The 14,854-nt window shown below is 42.5% G+C and overlaps 1 protein-coding gene across 3 annotated transcripts in view; it reads left to right on the top strand.

Annotated features, from left to right (window-relative positions):
• The first annotated feature begins 224 nt into the window (after positions 1-224).
• Ezh2 (enhancer of zeste 2 polycomb repressive complex 2 subunit) overlaps positions 225-14,854 on the top strand; it is a 69,940-nt gene continuing 55,310 nt past the window's right edge. For 2 of the 3 annotated variants that reach the window (XM_048340417.1, XM_048340415.1), the window contains exon 1: positions 225-368. The gene's annotated coding sequence lies outside the window, so the exon portion shown is untranslated. The remainder of the gene's footprint in view (positions 369-14,854) is intronic. The other variant, XM_048340414.1, reaches the window with a different exon arrangement.

Here is a 14,854-nt window from a genome sequence, read left to right as displayed (position 1 = left end):
CGGCGGCGCTTCCACACTGCCAGCCGCGTCCCTCAGCACGAGCCTCCGCCCGCGCACGCGCCGCCGCCCGCGAGTCCCGAGCGCCCTCGGCGTGGGGCGCGCTCGACGCCTCCGAGCCCGGCGGGCCCTGTGATTGGATGGGCTCCCGCTCGCATTCCGCCAATCAGAGAGGCGCTTGATTGGACTGAGGGGGGGCCAAATAAAAGCGTTGGCGATTGGGCTGCTGCGTTTGGCGCTCGGTCCGGTCGCGTCCGACACCCAGTGGGACACAGAAGGCTGTGGATCCCGAGCGGCGGCGGCGGCGGCGCGCGGGGGCGGCGCGCGGGAGAGGCGCGCGGGAGAGGCGCGGGCTGGCGCGCCGGACGAAGGTAACGCGCGCTGTCGGTGGCCGGCCGCCGGGGCTCCGGAGTGCGACCCGGAGCGGCGGCGACGCGGGGTCCTCCCAGTGTTTTGCCCGACCGGTCCGGGGAATCGCCCAAGCGGGGCTTGACCCCCGGCGCCGCTTTTGTAGGCGCGTGGGGGTGGGCGCGCGAGGGCCCCTTTCGGAGGGGCCGGTGAGGTGGGGGCCGGACCCCGCGAGTGGACCGCGCGGATCCCCGGAGGTTTGGGCTGGAGCCCGGTGGGCGCGGGGCAGGGTCGTGGGGTGGGGGGTGGAGGCTCCCGTCCCGGTGTCTGACTCCGCCGGGGCCCGGGCGGGAGGGTGGGGGGCGTTCCGGGGCCGGGCCGGGCCGGCAGTCCCGGGTCTCAAGTCTCCTTTGTGTAGCCGAGCGCCCGGGTGGGACGGGGACAGACACAAGTTGGTGGGACCGTGCCGCGGGGTCCGCACTCAGACAAAGGACAGACCGAGTCTCGGAAGGGCTCGGCGCGAGGGGAGGGCGCGACACCCGGGGTCCCCGCGCGCGCGGGGAGGCGGCCGGGGGCGTGGGGCGGCGGCGCGGGTGGGCAGGGCCGGTCCCCGCGCCTGCTCCCGCCTCCCGCCTCGGGGCGGCGGGTCGCGCGTCCGGCCCGGCTGCCCCGGGACGGCGTGCGCGGCGACGTGGGACCTGGGACTGCCCGGCGGTGACATTTCCCCGACAGCAAGCAGCCTCGGGCTGCCCGGCCGAGCCTTTCCTCCCGGGCGGGCTTTGTGCTAAGTTGGAGGAGGGGGGGGGGGAAGAGTGGCTCTCGCCCGCGCGCTCTCTCGGGCCGTGTCGGTGTTGCGGGGTGGAGGGGGCTTTCGGTTGGAGTCGTTCCCCCCCCCCCCACTCCACCCTCCGCCATCTCCCCCTTCTTTGTGATCACCCCCTCTCCACTCACGACCCGATCGGTGTCCAGGGGTTACTTTCTTTGGAAAACGGGAGAAATGGAGAAGCACGGGGCTTTCTTCGGAAAAACTTGGTGAACGCCTCATGAGTTACCACTTGGTAAAGAATCGTAATCTTTAGAAAAAAAAATAAATTCGGGCTGTTTTGACCAACTTGTGTGATACAGTAGCGAATGGCGACAGGTGCTAACGAAATCAACTGTCATTTGGTCAGCGATGATTGCCCGGAGTCCTGAGGGGTTGAATGTGGATGAGGTGACAGGAAGAGATGGTGGAGGTGAAATGTCTACGGAAAACGTGGTTTTTTGACCCGAGGGTCGGCAGATTCTTATTAATTGGTCCCGTTTTCCGTGGACAATAGCGTTAGTGAGTCAGAAAAGACTGGATGTAGAAACGTTCGTTGCTTAAGAAATTGAATGTGTGCTGCCCACAGTTCAACTAAACTTCCTTTGTTTATCGCAAATTTACATTCGTTTGGAGCTAAAAAAACAAACAAAAAAACCCCCAGTCTTTGGTATTTAAAACATTTTACAAAAAGGGGTTTTAGGACTCCGGAGGTCCTTAGTTTAATTTGATGAGTTTTTAATGTTTCTTAAAACATTTAAAAATAAACCTTTAAGGACACGGATAGTGGCACACTCGAGTGTAGTTTATACTTGTTGGGTTTTTGGAGTTTATTTTTCAGTATTCATAAACATTAACCACGAATTAATTTTCACAATAGAATGCAGAAGTGTGCAAGCCTAACTAGATTATTCATAGTATTATTTGCCAAAAAAAGAAAGTAGTTAAGCTATATTTTAATTTCCTGTTCATGGTCTTTAAATTTAGGAGTGGATTGGCTTTTAGTCTTGCACACAAAGAGTCCTGTTCTTTCTCTTTGAAGATGGGTTGGGGAATGTGATATTTAAAGTCCCAGAAACAGGAAAATTTTGCCTTACATTTTCATTTTTGTGGGAAGTGAATATATTCCAAGAAAATAAATTGGAGAGACTTAGGCTCTTTTCTGATTACATTGTTCCCACTGATGAGGACATAGTGCATCTGCCAACTTAAGGCTTCATGGAAGTGGAGACAAAGAAATACAATGTAAGAATCTGTATTGCATTTGTTTGGCAGAATGTTGAGCATCACTGAACAGACATTGTAGGTGCTGCTTAAGTGGTGAGATTGTGAAGTAAGGGCTACATTTATACTAGTAATACATTATGTATCTAAAAATCCTATTGACAATCTCATCCATTATATAAAATGAGCTAGTTTTGAAAATTTTTGGTAGAAACTTAAGTATTTTAGGATTAAAAGTATTTCGTACTTGGTCTTGTACTTGGCACAAGGTAATTTTAGAACACCCTTTTTTTTGGAATTAGTGGGAAACTGTTTTCCTGGTTTAATTGGAAATCTAGTCAGCCTAAATATCAGTGATAAAAAAGAAAAACACCTGTTGATTTAGTGTAGCTAGGGGAAAAAGCCTTTTAGTACTGGCTTTGTTTTGCCATAGTACCCAAAATGCTCATGTTTGTGTTGGCCTTTTAAAACTTTAAAGGAGATTTCTCCAGGTCACACTGGATTTTTTTCAGGATATCTTCTATGCTTTGAGAGGTGTGCTCAAGAAGTATAAATTTGTTTTAATCTTTAAATAAACGATGCTTAGGAAGGTTGATCAGCATTTAAGAAATCAACAAGGAATTTATGGTTAATTAGAAAGGGTTTATGAATTAGCTTTAAAGTTTTGTGCCTGTATAGATGACTGAAAAGTGTTCTGTAAATCATGAAGCAGCTATGTTGGGACTGAAACTCTTAAGGGGGAGCATAGATGGAGAGAAACAATTTCATTAAGTTTAGAGAAAAGTTCATTAGATGATGTGCTTTCCCTTCTAGAGGCTGTCCCCGAATTCTCTGGCACTCTTGGTTGTCATTGGAAGTTTTATTATAGAATGTACCAAATTGTAATTTTAGCAGCTGCACCAAATAATTGAATTAAGGAAATATGAAAGATAGTGAAATAGTTTAGCAAAGAAACATGAAAAGCAAACAGGATGTTTGTATTTATGCCTTCAAGAATTTTGGAAGGTGTTTTCCGTCCCTTTGTAACAGTGGTTACAAAGAAAAATAATTGCCAAGGTAAATAAGCTCCATTGTCTTTATTAGTTATATTCTGTGATATTGTAAGTTGGTGATCTGTCTATCTGTCTACCTACCTACACTTTTGCTTTTGGTGCTGCTGGGGTTTGATCTTAGGACCTTGTGCTTGCTAACAGGCTTGAGTCACACCCCTACCTGCTTCTCCTTTTATTTTTTAGTAGGATTTTGTTTTGTGCCAGGGATCATTCTCATGTAGCTGGAATGACAAGTGCACACCACTGAGCCCAGTGTTTGTGGACTGAGAGTGTCTTACTTTTTATCATGGCTAGCCTTGAAATGCCATCTCCTGAATGCGGCCTTGTAACTAACATGAGCCATGATTCCTGGCTGAAAATGGGAAATTCTCTAGGTTCAACTGTTGATAATCATGTCTGTTACTTCAGGTAACTGGAAAAGGCTTGATGAGCCATCTGGATGTTCATTATAAAAAATGTTTTATTTGTAGTTGATATTGATTCTTGTACAAAAATACAAGGTAAAGAAGGTTGTGTATATTTGCAATTGATATTGATAAGGGAGGATGTTGTATATGTGAGACATGATCATATGTCTCCCTCCCTTTCTCCCTCCTTCTCTTGAATCAAAGTATCAATATGTAGTTCAGGCTGTCCTGGATTCATAATCCTCCTAAGTAATAGTATTACAGATGTGTGTACCCCCCCCCCCCTTTTTTTCTCTTTAATATGTGATCTTGCTATGTTGTTTAGGTTAGCCTCAAAATTTGGGGCTAAAGTGGTCCTCTTGCCTTGGCCTCTGTAGTAGCTGAAATTTCAGGCATGTACCACTGTCTGGCTTGAGAGTGGCATGTCTTTTAACTGAAGGGTGTATTGTTGGATTTAAGTTCATTCTTGGCATATTTTCAAGTAGGTTTTGAAGCTAAAACTGAAGAAGAGGAAGCAAGGTAATGTTAATTGTGGGCTGCTTATTGGGATGTTCTTCTAAATTCTTGTTTGTTTTTTAACCAGTCATGGAGCCTGAACTCAAGGCCTGAGCACTGTCTCTGGCTTCGTTTTGCTCAAGGCTAGCACTCTACCACTTGAGCCACAGAGCCACTTCTGTCATATATATACACACACATATATACATGTACGTATATATATGCATATATATATATATATCGAGGAATTGAACCCATGGCTTCATGTACACGAGACAAGCACTCTACCACTAGGCCATATTCCCAGCCCTGTTCTTCTAAATTCTTTTAGAATTATTTATTCACAGGTTAGTAAATCTAGTGCCGTCTCAAAAGTTATAGCTGGTGAGGCTCCAAAATGGTTGTATAGTTCCATATCTTGCCATTGAGACACTACTTGGCATAAAAAATATGACAAGAAAATGAAAGGCATTACTGCATGATGAAAGTGCAGTGCGTAACGAAGTTTGGTCAATGAAGGAAAATGTTTATGGAGGAGAGTTCCTTAAGATAATTGCACTATCTTAGTTTGTGTAAATACATTCTATTTAGGTTGTTCACACAGCAATAAAATCAGTTACAAGTCCTTGTCATTATCCAACACATGATTTATATCGCTAGTGTCTACTATTTCCCAGACACTTGAAGAGTCTCACAGACTTTCTTGGGTGGGGTGGCTTCAAATTGAGATCCTCAGATAGCAGCTTCCTAAGAGGTGTGAGCCCCGGGGGCCCGGCCAGACACTTTGTTTTATTTTAATATTCATATCAGATACTTTATTTTTAATTATTGTAAAACTACTTGTAATCTATCAACAGATGAACCAAATATGCATGAAACAAAATATTCTGACAAAAGGAGTAAAATTCTGATACATATTGTACAACTTGGGTGGGCCTAGAGGACATATGTTAGGTAGAAGGAATATGCCAATCACAGCCTTATATACACAAGCATTAAAAAGTTAGTGATTCTGAGCCTGGCACCGATAGCTCACACCTGTAATCCTAGCTATTTAGGAGGCTGAGATCTGAGGATCTTGGTTCAAAGACAGCCTGGGCTGGAAAGTTTGTGAAACTCATATCTCAAATTAACCACCAGAAAACCAGAATTGGTGCTGTGGCTCAAAGGTAGAATGCTAGCCTTGAGCTGAAGAGCTCAGGGACAGCATGCAGGCCCAGAGTTCAAGCCCCATGACCAACCCCCCCCACCCCCAAAAAGTTTCTATTTGTATGATGTAGCTAGATAAGGTAACTTCATAGAAGCACAAAGTACAGGTTAGGAAGTGACCAGAAAGGTAAGTGGGGAGTTGTTTAATGAATGAACAGAGAGGTTTTATTTAGAATAGTGAAATAATTCTGGAGCTGGGTGGTGGTAATGGTTTAAAAATGTGCTGACTATACAGTCAGGGGTTCATATCTGGATCCAACCAACTGCTGGTTGTATTTAATATAGTTAGGGCACTAGTGGCTCACACCTGAAATCCTAGCTATTCAGGAGGCTGAGATCTAGGATCACAGTTCATAGCCAGCTTGGTCAGGAAAGTCTGTGAGACGCTTATCTCCAATTAACCACCACAAGGACAGACATGGAGCTGTGACTTAAGTGGTAGAGCACTAGCTTTGAGCAAAAAAGCTCCGGGACAGGACCCATGCCTCATTCAAGCCCTAGTACTAGCTCACAAACAAAATAATAAATTGTATTTGTATTGAACATGTGTAGAAATATTTTCTTGCTATTTTCCCCTGAGCAATACAGTATAACAACTGTTCACATAGCATGTGAATTATATTAGGTGTTAGGAGTAATCAGATTAGATTTAAAGTACACATAATAGTTGGGTGTCTTTGCCTGGCTACCTCCTATCTGCATAGGATACTGAGACAGGAGGATTGCTTGTGCTCAGAGTTTGAGATGAGCCTGGGAAAAATGACAAGACTGCCTCAAAACAGTAGCCAGGAAAAAGTAGACTGTACAATTAAAGATGTAAATTTGAACATTCTCAGGTCTTGATTTTCCAAGGAAGGGTAACTTACTGTTTTTGGATATGAAGGGCCAGCACTACTTAATGCCACAAAATTGGACATTTAAAAATTATTGGCATGGCAAATATTATATATATTTTACCAGAATACAGTACTTAACACAATCTGCCAACCTTTACTGATATGAAAATGAAGGAAGCTAATTTAATGGAGTTAAGAATTTTTTAAAATATATTTTTATTATCTTTAAGAAGTTATACAGGGCTGGGAATATGGCCTAGTGGCAAGAGTGCTTGCCTCGTATACATGAAGCCCTGGGATTGATTCCTCAGCACCACATATATAGAAAAAGCCAGAAGTGGCGCTGTGGCTCAAGTGGTAGAATGAGCAAAATGAAGCCAGGGACAGTGCTCAGGCCCTGAGTTCAAGGGCCAGGACTGGCAAAAAAAAAAGTTGTATAAAGGAGTTGCCATTCAACAAAGCAGCTTATGAATACAATGCATCTTGATCAATGACACCCCTTTCAACATTCTTACTCATCTCTCCCAACCCACCCCTTCCCTCGCTTTTCTTAATTTTGTAGGATATACATTGGATTATTGATTGCATTCTCATCACAATTGGTGAATCTTTTTGTTTAACCAGATACTCTTCTCAGATTAGATAGCTCAGCTAACATCCCAGTTAGCAAGAAAAACAATAGAACAATTGCTACTAAATTGTCTCCTCCAAAGCAAGCTTTTAAAAGATAGAAATTGGGCTGGGAATGTGGTTTAGTGGCATACATGAAGCCCTTAGGTTAGACAGAAAAAGACAGAAGTGGTGGTGTGGCTCATCTGGTAGAGTGCTAGCCTTGAGCACAGAGAGGTTCACGCCCCAGGACTGGAAAAAAAAAAAAGAAAAAGATACAAATTGTCCTTGAAAATCAAATGGCACAACCCAAAGCTTAATTGCTAGAATTAAGACTTTGTCCAGATCTAGAATTTATAGTCAGGATCTAAACTTAGGTTGCTTAAAAATATATATACCATATTATCTTTTCCATTTTTAAAAAATTGATGTTTTATTGTACCTATAAAGGAGTTTGAACTTGGCCTCATTTGCCTAGCTGGTTCTTTTATCATCACTTGACCCATGCCTCCAGCCCTCGATGCTACCTTTATTTTCAGATTTACTGATAATTAAAGCTATATCAGCTTCAAGAAGTGTAGGTTTATTTGAATCAATCAGTTCATCTAAAGATAGACCATTGTTAGCTAGGCCCTGGTGGCTTATTCCTGTCATCGTAGCTACTCAGGAGGCTTAGATCTGAGGATCCTGGTTCAAAGCCTGACTGGGTAGGAAAGTCAGTGAGACTTTTTTTTTTCTTCTTCCCATTTCTTTGTCAAAGTGATGTACAGAGGGGTTACAGTTTCATATGTAAGGCAATGAGTACATTTCTTATCCAACTTGTTGCCTCCTCCCTCATTTTTCCCTCACCTCCCCCCATTTCCCTTCCCCCCTATGAGTTGTACAGTTGGTTTGCACCATATAGTTTTGTAAGTATTGCTGTTGTATTGGTTTTTCTTTTTATCCTTTGTCTCTTGATTTTGGTATTCCCTTTCCCTTCCCTAGTTTCAATACATGTCTATACAATATCCAGGATACTAAAATCAGTTGCAGTGATATCAGGGGTAAAACTACGGGGAAGAAATACAAAAGAAAAAGGGCATAATTTCACCTGATGTGTTGAAAATAACAATGATATACCACTTGTTTCTATAACTTGGAGTTCATTTTGCTTCATATCATCTTATATGTTCATACAGACATAGCTGTTGAGCTGTTGTGATCTGCTAGGACTATCCTAGATGTGTACTAATTATTCCCAATGAGGGAAACCGTAGTGTCTATGTTTCTTTAGGTCTGGCTCACTTCACTTAGTATGATTTCTCCCCCCCCCCCCCCCCAGTCCTTCCATTCCCTTACGAATGGGGCAATGTCATTCTTTCTGATAGAGGCATAGAATTCCATTGTGTATATGTACCACGTTTTCTTGATCCACTCATGTACTGAGGGACATCTGGGTTGGTTCCATGTTTTAGCAATGACAAATTGTACTGCGATGAACATAGTTGTGCTGATGGCTTAAGTGTGGTCTTGATTGTAATCTTTTGGGTAGATGCCCAAAAGTGGGGCTGCTGGGTCATAGGACAGCTCTATGTTTAGCCTTCTGAGGAACCTCCACACTGCTTTCCAGAGTGGTTGAACAAGTTTACACTCTCACCAACAGTGTAGTAGTGTTCCCTTTTGGCCACATCCCCTCCAGCATTTGTTATTTTTAGTTTTCTTGATAATGGACAATCTTACTGGGGTAAGGTGGAATCTCTGTTGTTTTGATTTGCCTCATATCTAAGATATATGTAGAACTTAAAAAATTAAATTCCTCCAAAACAAATCCTCAAAGAACCAACTGCCCCCTCAGCAAATGGGTGGCTAAAGACCTAAAAATAGACTTCTCTGAAGAGGAAATGAGAATGGCCAAGAGACACATGAAGAAGTTCTCAACATCACTGGCCATAAAAGAAATGCAAATTAAAACAGTGAGACTCTTTAATCTCCAATTAACAACCAGAAAACCAGAAGTAGCACTGTGGCTCCAAGTGGTAGAGTACTAGCCTTGAGCCAGCTCAGGGACAATGCCAAAGCTCTGAGTTCAGTTCCCATGACCGGCCCAAAAGAAGAAAAAAGATAGACCATCCTTGTTGCCTCTAGACAGATGTCTTTGAGGATTTGTTTCTCAGCCATTGCTCTAATAGTATGCATTTATGGGGAGATATAAAATAAAGTGGTTGCTTGGGCTTCAGTTTCTTAGCTGCCTGTTTGTGCTTGGGGTGCTATCTTCTGGATGTCTGATCCTGTCTATAAATTGACCATAGTAATGACAACATCTGTCCAATTTGGTGATTGTGCAATTAGACTCATACCTGCCATAAAGTTTGATAAATAGTTTTTACTTGTTGTTGTGCCGGTATGGTTTTACAAGTGATGTGTTTTCTCAGTGGAATCAAACATTTCTTAAGTTTAAATGTCTGCTTAGGGACTAGTATGTAAAGGAAATCTTAGTTTTATCTATTTCTCTTTAGAGATGTATTAAGTTGGGCATAGTGGCTCACTCCTGTGATCTTAACTACAAGTGAGTCAGAGTTTGGGAGGATTGAGGTTCAAGGTGAGCTCAGGCAAAAAGTTGGGAGACTCCCATCTCAGCTAATGAAAGCTGGCGTGCTGGTGCTCAGCTGTCATTCCAGCCATGCAGGAAGCATACAGAGAAGGATCACTTTCCAGACTGGTATTGGCATAAACATGAAACCTTACTTGAGAAGAAAGTGAAAGGGGTTGCTGCAGGTGTGACTCAATTGGTAGAGGGCTTGCCAAGCAAGCATGAAGCCTTGTGTTCAGAAACCCAGTACTATTGGGGCTGGGGATATAGCCTAGTGGCAAGAGTGCCTGCCTCGGATACACGAGGCCCTAGGTTCGATTCCCCAGCACCACATATACAGAAAAACGGCCAGAAGCGGCGCTGTGGCTCAAGTGGCAGAGTGCTAGCCTTGAGCGGGAAGAAGCCAGGGACAGTGCTCAGGCCCTGAGTCCAAGGCCCACGACTGGCCAAAAAAAAAAAAAAAAGAAACCCAGTACTACCAAAAATACAATCTTGATCAAAATAACGCAGTCATGGTATTCAGAATACACCATGTGGAAAATGAACTATCCAACTTGTGGGCAAGGATGGAAGTGGTAAAATGGGAGAAAGTGAAGGAAGGGGTGACATTGTCCAAAAAGAATTGTATTTATGGGGCTGAGAATATGGCCTAGTGGCAGGAGTGCTTGCCTCGTATACATGAAGCCCTGGGTTCGATTCCCCAGCACCACATATATAGAAAATGGCCAGAAGTGGTGCTGTGGCTCAAGTGGTAGAGTGCTAGCCTTGAGCAAAAAGAAGCCAGGGACAGTGCTCAGGCCCTGAGTCCATGCCCCAGGACTGGCCAAAAAAAAAAAAATTGTACTCATTACCTAACTTAGGAAATGGTAATCACTCTGTACAGCACCTTAATGATAACAACAGGATTACATTAAAAAAAAAGTGGTAAGTGTTTGACTTAGAAAACTGAGACAATAGACATTTGTAAAATAAAGGCTTTCGTGATCCCTATAATTCTTGTTTAGTATAATTCTTCCCAGCCCTTTCTCAGTGTTTATATGTAAATAAATGTTTTTACATATATGCAGTACAGGGGATCTAACCCAGAATATTATACCCTGTTCTGAGCTGTCAGGCTACATCTCTTGTATATGGAATGTGCAGTATTCCAGTTTATGAATGTGTCACACCATACAGTAAATCAGCACTATTCTTTGGCCCTAGATGAAGTGAGCATACTCATGTATCTTTGAATACCTATATGAGAACTTTGTGGAGAAACTGCTTTTCCCTGAACACCGCCTTTCAGTGCTGGGGATTGAACTGAGGGCCTCACATATGCTAGGCAAGGACTCTACACTAAACCACATCCTCAACCGAAGATTGCCCTTTCAAGATTATGCCCATTTCATACACAGGAATTAAACACTCCCACCAACTGGGTTTGATTTAGAGGCTGACTTTTGCCAGGCAGGAGCTCTGCCATTGAGCAGAGTTCTCAGTTTTTAATGTGTCTGGCCATTCAAGTTTTTATTGATATTGTCAGATTTCTTTTTAGAGAGGTACCAATTTTTTAGTTATCAAGTCAGCTTTTTACATGAAACATAGTGCACGTTTAAAAGGTACTGTTTGAAAAGCTACCATTCACCCAAACACATACATACAAACATACACACATAGGTAAAACAGTGCCACTGTCTTGTTATTCACTGATGAGATGTCTCCTAAACTGACATGTCTCCTATTCAAGATTTCTGTGAATGGAATTATACAGTATATAATTCCATGTTTTGTGACTGCTTTCATTCAGCATGTTTTTGAGATGCATCTGTGTGGTAGCTTCTAACAGTAGTTTAGAGTCATCCCCATTGTGTAAAAATACTAGGCTATTTTTTGGATAATTCATTTATTTGTTGATGGATACATGGGGATGTGTTCAGTTTTTGGCTATTAACAGTTTAAATATGATTATTTGTGTAAGTCTTCTAGATTTTTAGTTTCTCTGGTAAATACTTCAGAGTAGATTGCTGTGTCATGTGGTAAATATTAATTTCACTTCCTGAGATATTGCCAAATGTTTCCAAAGTATTTGTGCCATCTGTGTTGAAAATTGCGGTTCCAGTTATAATTGTATAGGGCCTACAGTTTCTTCACGTTCTCAAGATCTTGGTGTTGCCAGTTTTCAATGATGGCCACCTAATGAGTGTTAATTATCTCATTGTATTTTAATATGTATTTCTCAGATGTTCATTGATCTTGAGCATGTTTTTATAATGCTACCAGCCATTTATACATGTTGTATTCAAACATTTCACCCACTTTAAAAAGTAGATTGTCTCACTGAGTGTCGGGGAGATTGTTATATAGTCCATACATATTCTTGGTCAGATTGTATAATACATTTTTTTTAAGTTTGATTTTGAGTTTTAAAAACGATATAGAGGGCTGGAAATAGGACCTAGTGGTAGAGTGCTTGCCTCGTATACGTGAAGCCCTGGGTTCGACTCCCTAGCACCACATATATATAGAAAATGGCCAGAAGTGGCGCTGTGGCTCAGGTGGCAGAGTGCTAGCCTTGAGTAAAAAAGAAGCCAGGGACAGTGCTCAGGCCCTGAGTCCAAGGCCCAGGATTGGCAAAAAAAGAAAAAAAATCAACATAACTGAAAATACCTAGTGGTAGAATGCTTGCCTCATACACATGAAGCCCTGGGTTCGATTCCTCAGCACCACATATATAGAAAAAGCCGGTAGTGGTGCTGTAGCCCAAGTGGTAGAGTGCTAGCCTTGAGCAAAAAGAAGCCAGGGACAGTGCTCAGGTCCTGAGTTCCAAGCCCTCAGGACTGGCCAAAAACAAAACAAAGGTAATGCCATAGTACACAAGCCCAGGTATGTTTTTCTTTCCCCAGAACGCTTCATTTTAAGCTTTTTCTTCTTTTTTTTAGTGCCTTTACTGGGGCTTGAATTCAGGTCCTGGGCACTGTTGTTTAGCTTTTGTGCTTAAGGCTAGCACTCTTATCACTTGAGCCGCAACTTCACTTCCAGGTTTTTGCTGGTTAGTTGGAGTCTCACAGACTATCCTTCTTGCCCTGGTTGGCTTTGAACTGTGAACCTTAGATCTTAGTCTCCTGACTAGCTAGGATTACAGGTCTGAGCCCACCTGTGCCTGGTATAAGCTCTTTATTTCTACTCATTTTTTTTATGGCAGAACTTGCTTTAAAAAGACCTTTGTGCATTATTGGCAATAATAAAATGCTTGCCAAGTTTATTTGGGCATGAGACCTGAAATGTGGGAGACTTGTCCAGCAGAAATTCAAGAAATAATTATTTTAATATCACCCCTCTTCTTTAAAGTGAAACCTGCAAGAGTCTTTCAAATAAATTTTATGAATTTTGTGTGATCCTTGGTTTTTGCAGTTATATGGTTCAATAAGAGCATAGTTGAGGAAAAATCAGTGTTCCTGATGCATGGAGCTGGACTGTGGATGCTTGATTCATTTTTCCCATAACACTGAAATCTAACTTTTAACTAAAGATCTGCCACCTTTTAACAAAGTTTCCTTTAAATTCAGAATGCTAATTTCTACCTTGCTTTTTGTGGCACTTTCTGGCTTTTTTTGGCGGTATGTTTTCCCAGATTACACAATGATTTAAACACAACAGACAACATGGGCCTAAGAGCCTGTCCACATCAATCAACTGAGCTGTGTATGTAATGTGTACAAGAATTTACAATTTTTCTTTTTGACTGTGCTTGGTGAAAACAGTGTAATAAGCTCCCAATAAGGCAGGTTTACTGTACTCTGTCACTTAATGATCTCTGCTGTTGTCATTTTATTGATTGTTGCAGAATTTTTATTTGTGTCCTTAATTGATTACTGATTGTATAGGTATACTGGGGCTTGAATTCAGGGCCTTGATCTGGTTTGGCTTGCTTGCACACAGCTGGTGCTCTACCACTTGAGCTATGCTTCCATTCTAATATTTTGATCGTTAGTAGGAGATGGAGTACCCTTTTGGAATGATCAGTGAGTATCTGAAGATAGCAGAAATAAAGTTTGTGGAACAGGCACAGGGGATGAAGAGGTTTGTTAGAAATGTCTTGGAGTTTTGGAGTGTCATGTAGGAATTAGGATACTAACTTGAATTTAGCACGGCAAAATTTACTTCTGTAGAAAGGTGCACTGTCAGTTAAAAACCTGGTAAGCAAGCTGGAGCAGGCAGGCTGCTCCCTGTTTATCCCTAATGCTGCTGGCCCTGCCCCTCTGCTAAGCCGCCTGAGCTCAGGTTCACAGTCTGTTCAGGATTAGCTAGTTTAAGGGAGGGTAGGATGTATTTCCATCAATGGACCACAAGATAAGATTAAATACTCACACCCTTTATTACTTTCTTGAACAATCAAGGGTGTGACTGAATAACTTTTCTATTTGGAAAAACCAGTTAAGACAAAAAAACTATATTTCAAAAATTTTTATCCCAAAGCATTTCCTCTTTGTTGATAATGTCTTGGGTGAATAATCAACAAGAGCCAAGCCACCAGGCCAAAAAAGGAACTTTTTATTTTTTTGCTAGTCCTGCGGCTTGAACTCAGGACCTGGGCACTGTCCCTGAGCGTCCTTTCCTCAAGGCTAGCACTCTACCACTTGAGTTACAGCGCCACTTCTGGCTTTTTTTGTTTATGTGGTACTGAGGAATCAAATCCAGGGTTTTGTGTATGCAAGGCAAGCATGCCCAGCCCCTAAAGCAGGAACATTTAAGCAACCCACTTTGATAGAAAAGATGGCTTTTCTCACAGTTGAACAGTTGTCCTGCTTCCCCATTTAGTAATTTTGCCTCTTTGGAGAATGTCTGCTTGAAGTAGAGAGCTCAAGTTGGTTAAATTGCTACAAGAAAGATAGTTTTCTGGACTGTTTTCTTTCCCATCAACAGTATGATGTTATACATACAGACACAGACACACACAGACAGACACAAACATGACTGTGTGGATCTGCCCTTAAATTAGTAGTATTTCTGCGACTACATATATATATATATACACTTTGTGGATTTCATCTTCATTGTGAAATGAATGCTATGTGCATATAAAGAATCTTCTACTGAAAGTGAATCTTCACTTTGCAGCTGATGAAATAGAGGCATGCTGATTAAGTAACTTGGGTTGGGTTCCCACGCCAGTAGGACTAGGGACCTTCAAGAGTTGTATCAACAGGCTTTTGTTGCCTCAAGGGTCCTTTTTAAGCTCACATCCTGGGACTCTAAGCACTTGGTTTCTGCCATCCAATTAAAACTTCTCTGGAGAGTTGGGGAAATACTGGCTTAGGTTCATA

Source organism: Perognathus longimembris, chromosome 2, assembly GCF_023159225.1.
Source record: "Perognathus longimembris pacificus isolate PPM17 chromosome 2, ASM2315922v1, whole genome shotgun sequence".
In the NCBI taxonomy this organism is placed as follows: Eukaryota; Metazoa; Chordata; class Mammalia; order Rodentia; family Heteromyidae; genus Perognathus; species Perognathus longimembris.
The sequence above is the reverse complement of the archived record's forward strand: the minus strand, read 5'-3'. Positions and strand labels throughout refer to the sequence as shown.